The sequence below is a fragment of the Lepus europaeus genome, chromosome 1 (genome assembly GCF_033115175.1).
Source record: "Lepus europaeus isolate LE1 chromosome 1, mLepTim1.pri, whole genome shotgun sequence".
Taxonomy (NCBI): Eukaryota; Metazoa; Chordata; class Mammalia; order Lagomorpha; family Leporidae; genus Lepus; species Lepus europaeus.
Window position 1 is genome coordinate 72,290,183 of NC_084827.1, and position 14,752 is coordinate 72,304,934.

Here is a 14,752-nt window from a genome sequence, read left to right on the forward strand (position 1 = left end):
CCATACTTCTTAAGCCACAAAGTTATTCTTTCTTGCCTTTTTATGGTGTACTTTATGCCTGTGAGTCATGCTCTAGAAACTTTTTGCTTGCTTTGCAGTAAGATTTACAAAGGATAGCTGAGAATTTAGAAAGATTAGTGCTCACCAATTCCCAGAAGCTTCCAGATTATGCTTGAAAATGTCATTGTTGATGTATAATGTGTATAGATGGCAAAGTGTATATCAAAATATAAAATCATGTGGTAGAAGAGTAAATACTGGGTAATGAGAAAACTTTTGATGTCATGATAAATATTAAGGTAGAAGAGAAATAGAGTCATTCTGCAGCACACAGGTTGGCAATAAATCGACAATGGTTTCTGTTTTAAAAAATTCTTTTTAAGATTTATTTTATTCATCTGAAAGGCAGAGGTACAGAAAGAGAGAGAGAGAGAGAGAGAGAGAGAGAGAGAGAGAATCTCCCACCAACTACCTGTAGTGGTCAGGGATGGGCCAGGTTGAAGCCAGGAACCAGGAACTCCATCTGAATCTCCCACCTGGGTGGTCGGGACCCAAGTCCTTGAGCCACATCTGCTACCTCCCAGGATCTCATCAGCAGGAAACTGGATCAAAAGCAGAGGAGCTGGGACTCAAACCAGGCACTGTTGTATGGGATACTGGCATCCCAAGCATCAACTTAACCGCTACATCATCAAGCATCTAATGCTTTCTTTTTTTAAAGGGGAGCAAATATGTTACAATGTTAAGATTTTTAAAAAGCTAAATGGTGGATGAATATGTGTTCCTATATCAATTTCTATTCTTCCCTGTGTGCATGAACTATTTCACAATTTTTAAAAATATTTACAGAGCCAGTGCTGTGGCATAGCAGGTAATGCCACCACGGCAGCGTCGGCATCCCATATGAGCACCCTGCTCCATTTCCAATTCATTTTCCTGCTAATGCACCTGGGAAAGCAGCAGAAGATGGCCCAAGTGCTCGAGCCCCTGCACCCACGTGGGAGACCTGAATGAAGCTCCTGGATCCTGGCTTCAGCCCGGCTCAGCCAGGAGAGTGAACCAGTGAATGAAGATTCTCTCTCTCTCTCTCTCTCTCTCTCTCTATCTATCTCTGCCTCCTGCCTCTCCCTCTCCATAACTCTGACCTTCAAATAAATAAATAAATATTTTTTAAAAAGTTTGATACACAATATTATACATGTTGAAAACATCCAGCAGTTTATACATGTTGAAAACATCCAGCAGTTTTCTTCTTTTTTGAAATAAAGATTACATTTTCATTATCTATAGTCACCTCTATGAGCAATTGAACACCAGAACGTCTTTCTCCTATCTAACTGTAACTTAGTATCTGTTAATCAATTTTTCCCATCTTTTCTCCTTTTCTTCCCAGCCTCTGATAACCACCATCCTATTGTCAACCTCTAAAAATTCAACTATTGTAGATTCTGCATATGAGTCAGATCGTGCAGTATCTGTCTTTCTTTGCCTGGCTTATTTCACTTAGCATAATAACTCTCAGTTCCATCCATGTTGTTGCAAATGAGGTGATTTCACTGTTTATGGTGGAATAGTGTTCCATTGTGTGTATCTTCATTTTTTTTTATCTATCAGTAGATGGACACTTGGGTTGTTTCCATCCTTTGATTTTCATTTCACAACTTTTAAAAAACGTCACTGTTAAACTTCCTAAACAACTGTGACTGTCAACATTTTTATATACATTATCAAAAACTTACAGAAAATAGTAGTGAGAGAATTTTAGAAGTAGAAGGGGAGGGGACCTATACAAAGAGGAGAGTTAAGAAATACAGCTTATAGTTAACTGAATATGAAACAAGGACACAAACACACACACAAAATAAACTTACAAGTTACAAAGAAAACCTAAAGTAAGATAAAATGACAACAGGGGAAGTAAAAATTACAAGACATTCATGTTGGGGGGAGGAAAATATGAGAACTAATCTCATCAGAACAGGAAGTCCACAGATAAAGTCTGCCTGTTGGATAAATAAAGAAGTGGTGATATGACTATATTATTAGAGATAGGGAAGTAACCACTAGAAAAAATGCTTTTTTTAAAAGCTCTTAAAAATTAGACTTTGTCTAGGGTGTGGGTAGCAGGCAAAATGTAGAGTAGGTACAAGATGTAGCAGCGAAATAGTCTCTGCTTTTATAACTAGCTTGTCAGATCATTGGCTTTTTGTAATCATGTTGCATGTACTGCTTTGCTTAAAAAAAGGTGGTTTTTTTTAAGATAATACAAATTAGTAAGACTATCAGACCCAAGCAAATGTTCCTGTCTTCATAAATCTAATCAAGTTACTACTCAATGTTTGAACATGCTTGCTTATAAATTATTTACATCTCCTTTTTAAAATTGGTATTCAGGAGTTATTTTTTGTTTTCCTTTGTTATTTATTCATTGCCCTCTTAAGCTGTTTTAGATTTATGCTTTTTCCATACAAAAATGTGAGGGTGATTTATCCATTTGTGGAAAGCTTGCTTCTGATAGAATGTTACATGAAACAAGATAGGCTCCTACAATTCAGCTGGATTGAAGACATACCTATGATAAATACACAGAGACAGAAAATAAAGCCAGGGTGGAAGGAAGGGGAATGGAGAGAAACTGCTGGTGGGTTTCCATTATTTTGTGAAGAGGAGGTAGTGAAAATGTTTTGGAACTAGACAATGTTGATAGTTACAAATTTTTGTGAACGCACTAAAATTCACTAGGTTGTACATTTTAAGGGAGTGAGTTTTATGATAGGTATAATATAATAATATAAAATATTGCAAGAAAATAAACTGACAATCATTATGTTAAATGCTATTTTTTCTATCTTCTATTTTCCTAACATTATGGAGCTGTGATATTACTTTCATAATTTAAGAACTATTTTAGCTGGCGCCATGGCTCATTAGGCACCCCGGGTTCTAGTCCCAGTCTGGGCGCTGGATTCTGTCCCGGTCGCTCCTCTTCCAGTCCAGCTCTCTGCTGTAGCCCGGGAGTGCAGTGGAGGATGGCCCAGGTCCTTGGGCCCTGCACCCGCATGGGAGACCAGGAGGAAGCACCTGGCTCCTGGCTTCAGATCGGTGCAGCGCACCGGCCGCAACACGCAGACTGTAATGGCCCCTTGGGGGGTGAACCAACGGAAAAAGGAAGACGTTTCTCTCTCTCTCTCTCTCTCTCTCTCTCACTGTCTAACTCTGCCTGTCAAAAAAATTTAAAAAAAAAAGAACTATTTTAAAGTAACATCATTAGCTTCCATGTATCTTTTCCTCTACTCTCTCACATACTCTAGAGTACATAATTGTTCACATTTTTTAATGAATTAATTTCACTTTAATTTTTATTTATTTGAATGGCAGAGAGAAAGAGAGAAGAAGGAGATCTCTTATTCATTGGCTCACTCCCCAAATCCCCACAACAGTGATGGGTGGGCCAGGCTGAAGCCAGGAGGGAATAAGCATGAAATTCAAATACTAGAGAAGTTTCATGTTTATATTTGTATTTTTATGTTTACATATTTACCACTAGTAGATTTTCCTTGTGTATTGGCCATTTTTGTTAAAATTTCTTTTCTGAATTTCATGTTCATTTCCTTTTCCTGCTTTTCTATTGTGTTACATGTTGTGTGGAATTCTTGATTTGTAGCATTCTCCTATATATTATAGCTAATGATTCTTTCTAATAACATTTATTTATTCTACAAAGAGACAAAGAAACTCCACACAACAAAACAAACAACCCACTTAATAGATGGGCCAAGGACCTAAATAGACATTTTTCCAAAGAGGCAATCCAAATGGCCAACAGACACATGAAAAAATGTTCAAGATCACTAGCAATCAGGGAAATGCAAATTAAAACCATAATGAGCTTTCACCTCACCCCGGTTAGAATGGCTCACATTCAGAAATCTACCAACAGCAGATGCTAGAGAGGATGTGGGGAAAAAGGGACACTAACCCACTGTTGGTGGGAATGCAAACTGGTTAAGCCACTATGGAAGTCAGTCTGAAGATTCCTCAGAAACCTGAATATAACCCTACCATACAAGCTAGCCATACCACTCCTTGGAATTTACCCAAAGGAAATTAAATTGGCAAACAAAAAAGCTGTCTGCACATTAATGTTTATTGCAGCTCAATTCACAATAGCTAAGACCTGGAACCAACCCAAATGCCCATCAACAGTAAACTGGATAAAGAAATTATGGGACATGTACTCTATAGAATACTATACAGCAGTAAAAAACAAAGAAATCCAGTCATTTGCAACAAAATGGAGGAATCTGGAACACATCATGCTGAGTGAATTAAGCCAATCCCAAAAAGACAAACATCATATGTTCTCCCTGATCGGTGACAACTAACCGAGCACCGAAAAGAAAACCTGTTGAAATGAAATGGACACTATGAGCAAGTGACTTGATTGGCCCTTGTCCTGACTGTTGATGTACAACTTAACACTTTATCCTTTTTAGTATTTTTTTTTTTGTTCTACTTAATACTATTGGTTGAACTCTGTAATTAACACACAATTATTCTTAGGTGTTTAAATTTAACTGAAAAGTGATCCCTGTTAAATATAAGAGTGGGAATAAGAGAGAGAGGAGATGTACAATTTGGGACATGCTCAAGCTGACTTTCCCCAAATGGTAAAGTTAGAAATGTGCCAGGGGATTCCAATTCAATCCCATCAAGGTGGCATGTACCAATGCCATCTCACTAGTCCAAGTGATCAATTTCAGATCACAATTGATCACACTGATAGGTCTAAGTGTCAAAGGGATCACACAAACAAAACTAGTGTCTGCTAATACTAACTTATTGAATAAAAAAGGGAGAGAACGAGCCCACATGGGAAGCAGGATACACAGCAGACTCATAGAATGGCAGATGCCCTAAATAGCTCTCTGGCCTCAGAATCAGCCCTTAAGGCATTCGGATCTGGCTGAAGAACCCATGAGAGTATTTTAGGCATGGAAAGCCAAGACACTCTGGCAAAGAAAAAAAACAAAACAAAACAAAACAAAACACACAGACACCTAAATGAAAGATCTCTGCAAGTGAGATCCTGGTGGAAAGAATGGGCCATCAAAGAAGGAGGTACCTTTCTCTGAAGGGAGGAGAGAACTTCCACTTTGACTATGACCTTGTCTAAATAAGATTAGAGTCAGCGAACTCAAAAGGCTTCCATAGCCTTGGCAACTCATGACAGGAGCCTCGGGTGATTACTGACGCCATAAACAAGAGTGTCAATTTGTTAAGTCAACAACAGGAGACACTGTGCACTTACTACTCATGTAGGATCTCTGTCCCAAATGTGCTGTACATTGTGATTTAATGCTCTAACTAGTACTCAAACAGTATTTTACACTTTATGTTCTGTGTGGATGCAAACTGTTGAAATTTCTACTGGATATTTATTAAATTGATCTTCTGTATATAAAGATAATTGAAAATGAATCTTGATGCGAATGGAATGGGAGAGGGAGCAGGAGAGGGGAGGGTTGCGGGCAGGAGGGAAGTTATGGGGGGAAAAAGCCATTGTAATCCATAAGCTGTACATTGGAAATTTATATTTGCTAAATAAAAGTTAAAAAAAAAGAATATTTATTTATTTATTTGACAGGTAGAGTGATGAGAGAGAGAGTTCTTCCATCCACTGATCCACTCCCCAAGTGCATGCAATGGCTAGGGCTGGACCAGCCTGAAGCCAGGAGCCAGGAACTCCACCCAGACTTTCCACGAGGGTGACAAGGGCCCAAGAACTTGCACTGTTAGCAAGGAGCTGGATGAGAAGCACAGCAGCCAGGACTGGAACCTGAGTTCCAATAGGTGATGCTGGGATTACAGGCTTCACTTGCTATGCCACAATACCAGCCTCATGGTTCTTTATCTTCTGTGTTTTAATTATCATTTCCTAGTTGTCATTTACCTCCCAGGTTTGTTTGCAGTGCTTGAAAATGTCAAACTGTTATGATTGTTCTTCATTTTAATCTATTTTCTTTATAGTTTTGGCATTGTTGCTATGCTTAGAAAGGATTTCATCATGTTGTGATTGTAAAAACATTTCTGTCATTCCTAATAGTTTTATAATTTAATTTTTTATTTATTTTAAATATTTTTATTCAAATCCTTGATCTATCTGGATTTAGGTTGATATATAATATGAGAGATAATTAACATTAATCTTTTTCCTAATCAGTAGCCATTTGTTATAAATTAATTCTTTTTATTTTATATACTGATTTTGTATAATACCTGTGTGGAATACTAAATACACAAACAGATACACACACACACAAAGAGAGAAAGAGACAGAGAGAGAGAGAGAGAGAGAGAGAGAGAGAGAGAGAGAGACAGGGAGGGAGGCCCCTTTTCTAGTCCCCATTGGTTTATGGCATAAACCAGCACCAAGCTATTATTATTACTATTATTATTTTGTTTGGTAGAGTGAATGTCATCTTGCAATATCTTCTAAATAAGCAAACAAAAGATCTCACAAATAAATAAATGAATAAAATTGGCACCCAAAGATCTAAATGACTTGCTCAAATTCATGCATCATTTAGAAGCAGACTCCAGAAGCTAAGTCCCTTGAGTTTGATCACACATTCCTTTTGTTTCAGAGGTTTTTACTGAGCACCTGCCTACTATGGGCTGGAGGCTGCTCCAACTTCTAAATACTCACAAGCAGCTATGCCCTCATGGAGTTAGCATATATTCAGCATTATTATTCTTTTCAAATGAATGTATCCTCTATATGTACTTCTGCAGAATTTCCTAATTTTTGAGGAATAAATCTTCATTATTACCTCAGCATAATTGGAAAAATTATAATCTTATACTCTATATTTCAGGACCTCTTTTTCTTGCATATGATTTTTATAACTCTTTAGTTTCATTTCTCTTTTAAATTCAAAGTAGTCTCTCTTCTTCATACAAATTTAATTTCTTTTTTTTTTTTAAAGATTTATTTATTTATTTGAAAGTCAGAGTTACACAGAGAGAGGAGAGGCAGATAGAGAGGTCTTCCATGCGCTAGTTCACTCCCCAGTTGGCCGCAACAGCCGGAGCTGCGCCAATCTGAAGTCAGGAGCTTCTTCTGGGTCTCCCATTAGGGTGCAAGGGCCCAAGGACTTGGACCATCTTCTACTGCTTTCCCAGGCCATAGCAGAGAGCCAGATATTGGAAGTGGAGCAGCCAGGACTCGAACCAGCACCCACATGGGATGCCGGCACTGGAGTTGGTGGCTTTACCTGCTATACCAGAGTGCTGGCCCCTACAAATTTAATTTCTAAAAACTGCTATGTAGAAGAACTCATTGTTAAAGAGCTTAAGACTTATGAATTAGAATGACAGATGTCCTAAACAGTACTCTGGCCTCAGAATCAGCCCTTAAGGCATTCAGATCTGGCTAAAAAGCCCAAGAGAGTATTTCAGGCATGGAAAGCCAACAGGCCATCAAAAAAGGAGATACCTTTCTCTGAAGGAAGGAGAGAACTTTCACTTTGACTATGACCTTGTCTAAATAAGATCGGAATCGGCAAACTCAAGAGGCTTCCATAGCCTTGGCAACTCATGACAAGAGCCTTGGGTGATCACTGATGCCATAAATAAGAGTGTCAACTGTTAAATCAACAACAGGAGTCACTGTGCACTTACTCTCCATGTAGGATCTCTGTATAACTAGTACTCAAACAGTATTTATACTTTGTGCTTCTGTGTGGGTGCAAACTGTTGAAATCTTTACTTGGTATATACTAAATTGATCTTCTGTATATAAAGATAATTGAAAATGAATGTTGATGTGAATGGGATGGGAGAGGGAGCGGGAGATGGGATGGTTGTGGGTGGGAAAGAGGTTATGGGGGTGGAAATCCACTATAATCCAAAAGCTGTACTTTGGAAATTTATATTTATTAAATAAAAGTTAAAAAAATACTTATGAGTAAAATTAGTTAAGGGAAATTAAGGTCACAAATAAACTAGAAAAGTACATATTTTCCTTAAACAGTTATTAACATAAGTAATATACCTTGAATATATTATGCATTTCGAATTAGTTATTAATTTCCATTCATCATTCTTGCAATGGAGGAATCTTCCAGAACTTCTCCTTTACAAAGATTCAGCAAGATGCACGATTATTTCATTAAATTACAATACTCGTGATGAGTCTTTTTTCCCCTCATTTCTGTTGTAACTTAAAGTACTTGGATTCACTGTCTACTCCCAAAATGAACCCCAAGAAACAGAGTAACGTGATAGTAGTTAAACGTTTGGCTTAGAAATGGTGCAGATCTGCTTTGGATCTGGCTCTGTGGCAGAATGTGCAGCTTTGGGCAAGCAAGGGAACCTCCTTTCAAGCTTTTCCCGTCCACCAGGTGGTGTGAATAATAGTGCCTACGTCTTAGATCATTTTGTACTGCTGTAACGGAACACTATAAGCTGTATAACATATGAAGGACACAAATGTGCTTCTCACAGTTCTGGAGGCTGAGATGTCCAAAGGCAAGGCTCCAGCAGCTTTGGCGTCTGCTCAGGACTCACCTGTTTCCAAGTCAGCATGTGGGTGCAGTGTCCTCCAGAGAGGAGGAATACTGTGTCCTCGCAGGGCAGAAGAGTAGAAGCAGAGCACTCCTGAAGGCTTATTGTGTAATGGCATTAATCCAGTCCCTCATGACTGAACACCTCTCGTTAGACTCTGTCTCCCAACACTGTTGCACTGGGGATTGGGCTTCCAAAGCATGAATTTGGAGAAGACGCAATCATTCAAACCATAGCAAACTGCTGCAAAGGGACTTTGAGAAAGTTGAATGAGCCAGAACATGTGACATGAACAGCCCAATGCTTTGCACATAATATGAGAGTACTTCAAAAAGTTAGTGGAAAATGAAATTAAAAGATGTTTTTACTTTGGTGCAAAAAAATTATTTATTTATTTTTATTTGAAAGTCAGAGTTACTCAGAGAGGAGAGGCAGAGAGAGAGATCTTCCATCTGATGGTTCACTTCCCAATTGGCCACAACGGTCGGAGCCGCGCCGATCCAAAGCCAGGAGCCAGGAGCCTCCTCTGGGTCTCCCGCAAGGGTGCAGGGGCCCAAGGACTTGGGCCGTCCTCTACTGCTTTTCCAGGCCATAGCAAAGAGCTGGATCAGAAGTGGAGAAGCTGGGACTAGAACCAGCGTCCATATAGGATGCCGCACTTCAGGCCAGGGCATTAACCCACTGCGCCACAGTGCCTGCCCTGGTGAAAAAAATTTTTGCAATTCATGCATAATTTTTATATAATACACACTTTCCATAGACTCTTTAAAGACCTTTTGTACCTTTCCACTTATGTGGGGGATCCATGGTGGAATTCCAGGCTCCTGGCTTTGGCCTGGATCAGCTCTGGCTTTTGGGGCCTTTTGGAAAGTAAACTAATGAGTGGAAGATGGATCTCTCTCCCCCTCTTTCTCTCTCTCTCTCCCTCCCTACCTCCCCCCTCTCTATCTCTCTGTCTCTGTCTCTATCTCTATGTCTATCTCTATCTCTCCCCCTCTCTTTCGGTCACTCTGACTTTCAAAATGAACAGATAAATAAAACCTTTTTCATAAAAATGAAGATAAGTGAAGTGAAGATGAACCACACCTACCCCTCTTTGAATTTGCATTATACCTGGCACAACACTTTGCATGTAATACATCACCTTGTCACTCAATGCAGAAAAAAAGATAAAATGGAAGTGCTCTGGTTTATTCAGTGGCCTACCTGTAAAGATGGATTTGTTTTCATCAAAGGAGCTGGATGGAGTTGCTATATGAAATACCTCAAAGGTTCAAGTTGCCTGTGGTTAAACAGCTTTAGAGACAGGCAGTCTAAACGATTGGTCAGTGATATAAATCAGTCAATATATTTCTAACATAAACAGAGAACATTAGCTTTTGATACATGATGTGTCCTGTAAATATTAACTGAAAGATGATTTATAAAACAGGAGAAATGTGAGGGTTAGCTGTAGTCAATCTCAAGCTTGGTTAATCAAAAAGACTTCAGGAGGCCTGTGACAATTATGTTGAACGTTGACAAATGGAAGACAAAGGGATGATTTAATTTTATTTTCATTTAAAAATTATTTTTAAGAGCTTATTTTAAAACAAATGGTTTATTTATTTTATTTTATTATTATTTTTTGACAGACAGAGTGGATAGTGAGAGAGAGAGAGACAGAGAGAAAGGTCTTCCTTTTTGCCGTTGGTTCACCCTCCAATGGCCGTTGCGGCCGGTGCATCTCGCTGATCCAAAGCCAGGAGCCAGGTGCTTCTCCTGGTCTCCCATGCGGGTGCAGGGCCCAAGCACTTGGGCCATCCTCCACTGCCTTCCCGGGCCATAGCAGAGAGCTGGCCTGGAAGAGGCGCAACCGGGATAGAATCCAGTGCCCCAACCAGGACTAGAACCCGGTGTGCTGGTGCCGCAAGGCGGAGGATTAGCCTGTTAAGCCATGGCGCCGGCCAAAACAAATGGTTTAAAAATCATTGGATAGGGGCCAGCGTTTTGGCATAGTGGGTTAAGCCATGGCCTGTGTTGCCAGCATTCCATATTGGAGCACTGGTTAGAGTCAGTGCTACTGTACTTCCAATCTAGTTTTGCCTGGGAATGAAGCAGAAGATGGCCCAAGAATCTGGGTCTCTGCCACGCATGTGGGATATCCAGATGGAGTTCCTGGCCTGGGCTTGGCCCAGACCTGGCTGTTGCTGCCATTTAGAGAATAAACCAGTGATTAGAAGATCTCTGTCTCTCTCTGTCCCCCACCTCATCTTCTCTCTTCCCGCCCCACCCTTCTTCCTCTCCCCTCCCCTCCCCCTCCCCCCACCCCCCTCTCTCCTTGTTATTCTGCATGTCAAATAAATAAACAAATAAACCTTTAAAAAATTGGATACTTTTAGAAGGAGGGCCTGGCTTTGAATACAGACAGGTCAGGATTTGAACCCCAGCACTACCACTTAACTCACAGTAACCCTGGGTGCCTTGTGTAACTTTTCTGAGTCTCACCTTATCAGTATACAGCAAAAAAACAATGCCAAGTTTGGAGGTAGTTTTAACTCCTTGAGCTCATTGTTGTACTCCTAGTCACTGGCAATTAGTCATTGCTCAGAACTCAAGTTACTGAATGATCCAATACCTTATATGGAAACTGGATAGCACAGCACCTGTTATACAAGAGAATTAGTGTTGTTGTTACTGTGAGCTTTTCCTCCCATTTTTGCTTTTGGCATCATGGTCAAATATTGTAAGTATTTGTAATTCAGTTTCCAGAAAAAGATAAATTGGGGAAGGTGTTGAGATTTGGGTAGAGGACAGTTGTGAAATGGTGAAAGAAGACTTGATCTTGACCTGTGCATGTAATAATTTATGCAAGGAAAATATATTCATGTATTAAGTGGTCAATTAAAAAATTTAAAAACTAAGCTCAAAGCCACCCTACTATCAACGTCATGAGTGCTCTGCCAGTCAACTTAGGGGTTTATCTTTGATTTTTCATTTATAATCAAGCTCCCTGCCATGGACATACACCTACCACAGACATTCAGCTTTCCATCTAACTAACATATTTCCCTTTCCATTAAATAAGCTGCCCTGAATTGCATAGCCTGTTTCTGTTGGAGAAATATGTATATGATTTCTTATTCAGCAGCTGCCTCTTTCTCTATCTTCTAAACCTCTTATCATGTTCAGAACCATTCTGATTAATTTATTTAAGCCTTTTATCTTATCTTGTTGTGAAAGACTCTGGTTACCACATCTCTTTTTCTCAGCTGATGCACACACAGGGTGTGCTATTGTATGCAGCCTGGACAGAGAGAGGCCTCTTAACTCTTAGTTCCCCTTTCGGTAGCCATCAGTCCCAACCTCTCTGCAGGGCCCACAAGACCCTCTGCTTGGTCTTCACTTGACCTAGCGCTCTCTTGTGGCCAGATGTAGACTCCTCAGCTTTGGTATACCATAAACTCAGTGGAACTTGAGTCCAAACTGTGTCTCCTTCGCCCAACACTGCCCTTGGTTATATTGGAAATGTTCCTGTTGAATGAATGAAGCTGCAGTTTTGGTTTCATATTTTTAAAAATTGAGTTAGCCTCAACTTTTTGTCCACCACAGATAGTGTGTTACCAGTGAATGGCAGGGTTCTTGTCTTCGCGCAAGAAAGGATTCAGGCATGAGACAGAGAGTAGTGGAAAGTAAAATAGCAAAGTTTATTAGGGAAGGGACACCCGTAAGAACGGATGGGCACCTCTCCAGACAGAACCTGAGACTAGACTGGGGGAAGAGCGAGGTTACATGGTCAAGTGGAATATACCTGGCCAGGCCAGTCAGGCGGCTCAGCATGGAGGCAGAGGACTGAGCGCGCAGTCCGGTTGAGGCCGGGGGTTTTTAAGGAGATGGGTCTTTTAAAATGTTTTTTAACTTTTATTTAATGAATATAAATTTCCAAAGTACAGCTTATAGATTACAATGGCTTCCCCCCCATAAGTTCCCTCCCACCTGCAACCCTCCCCTCTCCTGCTGCCTCTCCCCTTCCATTCACATCAAGATTCATTTTCAATTATCTTTATATACAGAAGATCAATTTAGTATATATTAAGTAACGATTTCAACAGTTTGCACCTACACAGAACATAAAGTGAAAAATACTGTTTGAGTACTAGTTAGAGCATTAAATCACAATGTACAGCACATTTAGGACAGAGATCCTACATAAGGAGTAAGTGCACAGTGACTCCTGTTGTTGACTAACAAACTGACACTCTCAGTCAGTAATCTTCCTAGGCTCTTATCACGAGTTGCCAAGGCTGTGGAAGCCTTTTGAGTTCGCTGACTCTGATCTTATTTAGACAAGGTCATAGTCAAAGTGGAAGTTCTCTCCTCCCTTGAGAGAAAGGTACCTCCTTCTTTGATGACCTGTTCCTTCCACCAGGATCTCAGTCACAGAGATCTTTCATTTAAGTTTTTTTTTTTGCCAGAGTGTCTTGGCTTTCCATGCCTGAAATACAAGGAGATGAGTCTTTGTCTTCACACATCTCCTCCTGAAACAAAGGACTTTATGGATGTAAATGCTAAAAACTCCTATCTGAGTTTTCCCCCTGAAGGTATCAGACAGGAGGAAACCTGGGTGGTGCCACCCTGAGTTAGAGGAAAGGTGAGCAAGACCCCCTGGAGGATCAGGATCTGGAGCAGGGTGTTTGAAATGCAGATACTGGGCTGCATCTGGAAGATTATCGAGCAGAAGGGGTGGGCACCCCAACCTGGCAGGTTATTGGGTAGAAGGGGGCAGGGCAGGATGCAAATACTGGGCTGCCCCTGAAATCTTATCGGGATGACTTTGAGATGCAGATGCTGGACATAGACGTCTTCTCCTTAGGCCTTTGTCACACACACATAAGCTCATATGTGACTTCCTACCTAACAGTTGCATCCAAGAAGCCACTTCCTCGTTTTATAACAAGTGCTTTCCAAATGTCTTCTATTTTTCAAGTTTTTTAAATGTTAAGGTTTTAACTTCTTTTTAGCCACATACTTAAACCTGTTGAATTCTACTGTGGGATGCCCTTTAGTTGATTCCCTTGCATTGATTTGGCTTAAAAAAACTTCTCTGTTTGCTGTTGCAGAATATGCTGATGTTATATTTTCAATGACTACACCTTCATTGGTTGTGAATTTCTTATTGGAGAAATTTCGACAACACTCAGGAAGACTTGCTTGTTTATTTGTAGGGTAGGTGGTGTTTAGTGAAGAACTTTGGCTTTGAAGTTAAACCTGAGTTTGAATTCTGCCTTTGCCATTTAGCAGTTGTGTGGCTGTGGACTATTTATTTTACTTTTCTAAGTCTTATTCTCTCACATATATAATACAGACTAGAGGAGTCGGCGCTGTGGCTCGGCAGGTTAAAACCACAGCCTGCAACACCAATATCCCATGTGGATACATGATGTGATCATCAGTTTGAGCCCTGACTGCTGTACTTCTGATCCAGCTCCTTGCTGATGTGCCTGGGAAAGCAGTGGAGGATGGCCCAAATCCTTGGGCCCAGGCATTCATGTGGGAGACCCGGAGGAAGCTCCTGGCTCCTGGGTTTGGCCTGGCCCAGCCCTGGTTATTGTGGCCATTTGGGGAGTGAGCCGGTAGATGGAAGATCTGTCTCTGTCTGCCTCTTCTTCTTTCTCTCTATAACTGTGCCTTTCAGATAAGCCTAAAAAAATACAGACTTGAAAAAAAAATAAATAAAATATGACTATTGTAAGGATTAGATGAGAAAATGAGGTTAAGGACAAACCAGAAAACAAAAATGATTTGGCTTCATCCAGCTTCTCCTCTATGTACATACATCTCTCTCCATGTGTTTTACTCTCCTCTATATTTATTCATGAAAATTATGCTGATATGAGTTATAAATACCAGCAGAATCCATGCATTTTTCTGTTAATCACTCAACCAACAAATCTTCAGTAAATATTCTCAATATAGGAAATTTATATGGACCATAGATGCACATGGAACAAAGATGAACTGTGCAATAATTAGAGAATACAAAGAGTACAAAGTTGTAGTCTACATATCAGTATTTCTCATCTGCTCTCAGCCAGGACACATCCAAGAGGTGATGATTCACAGCATACAGTCCGGTTAAGCTGGGTTTCTAGTGTGCTAGCAAATACAGTGTGCTCCCTTATTCTCATTCAACAAGATCACAAGA

The 14,752-nt window shown here is 40.2% G+C and overlaps 1 long non-coding RNA gene across 1 annotated transcript in view; it reads left to right on the top strand.

The window, feature by feature from the left end:
• The window catches only part of LOC133755472 (uncharacterized), a 30,794-nt gene extending 29,296 nt beyond the window's left edge, over positions 1-1,498 (top strand). The window contains exon 3 of the long non-coding RNA XR_009865410.1: positions 850-1,498. This is a non-coding gene — a long non-coding RNA (uncharacterized LOC133755472). The remainder of the gene's footprint in view (positions 1-849) is intronic.
• The last annotated feature ends 13,254 nt before the right edge of the window (positions 1,499-14,752 follow it).